The sequence below is a fragment of the Aristolochia californica genome, unplaced genomic scaffold (genome assembly GCF_029961685.1).
Source record: "Aristolochia californica isolate CCGP_79_NKW_82.1479 unplaced genomic scaffold, dmAriCali1.0.hap1 SCAF_11, whole genome shotgun sequence".
Lineage (NCBI taxonomy): Eukaryota > Viridiplantae > Streptophyta > Magnoliopsida > Piperales > Aristolochiaceae > Aristolochia > Aristolochia californica.
Genome location: NW_027181782.1, coordinates 6465185 through 6466154, shown reverse-complemented (window position 1 = coordinate 6466154; position 970 = coordinate 6465185).

The following is a 970-nucleotide window of genomic DNA, read 5'->3' as shown; positions in this document are numbered from 1 at the left end:
GTGCTCTCAAAACTCCTATTAGTGCTTCCTACTGTGTTTAAAAGCTCATGTTTATCTTCGGTTTAGTAACTATTTGAATTTGAAATTTCTTTTGATTGTCTCTTGATGGGTTTCTATCAAAGGTTTGTTCTTATGACTTTGTTGTGCATGTAGTTTTTCTATGTGGAGACAGCTTAGCTCTTTAGTACTTTCTGATTTGTTGTTGCACTTATTACTAAAGTTTGGCTCTTAATACCCTCCTCATTACTAAAGCCTTTAGATTTAGAAACTTGGTTTGGAAGTATGAGTATTATTGCATTATGCTCCTCCTTATTTATGAATTAAGAAGTAAGAGAGTTAGAATAGAAGTACGAGCACTAATATTTTTACTTTTATAATTTGCATTTCTCAAGTATTTCTTCAATGTATCACTATTTTTACCACTTTAGTGCAATCATATAGATCTACTACTTGCAAAGAATAGAAGCGTGCCCAACATCCAGTTGGAGTCAAATCTCCTATGTTAGACCTATGATAAAATTATGTCGATCTCCATTCCTTTGATGATAAAAAAATGGGCAGCCAAAAATATGCTACTAAATGTGTTACCAACATATTTAGATATTTGCCTTCAACACAAATAAGGTCTAGGCCAAAAACTCAAGATGATAGAATACTTAATCAAGTTCTCAAATCAAGACCAAAAGTAAAAACACATAGAAGATTGTTGTTGCGAAGAAGATAAACAAAGAAGAAGATTGAACACTTACAGTCCTAGAGTCGAAGTCAAATAAAAAGAGCCCAAGAATTCTAGCCATGTGAGTACATAAACAACCAAAGTTCGATTCTTAATCACATTTATGTTATGGGGCTCTAGGGCATGAATTATTTCAAAATCATATTTTAACCAAATGCATATAAATATTTTACAATGGCAAATCCCTTTGTACAACTTATATCATGCTTAAATGTCAAAATAGTACATTGGCAT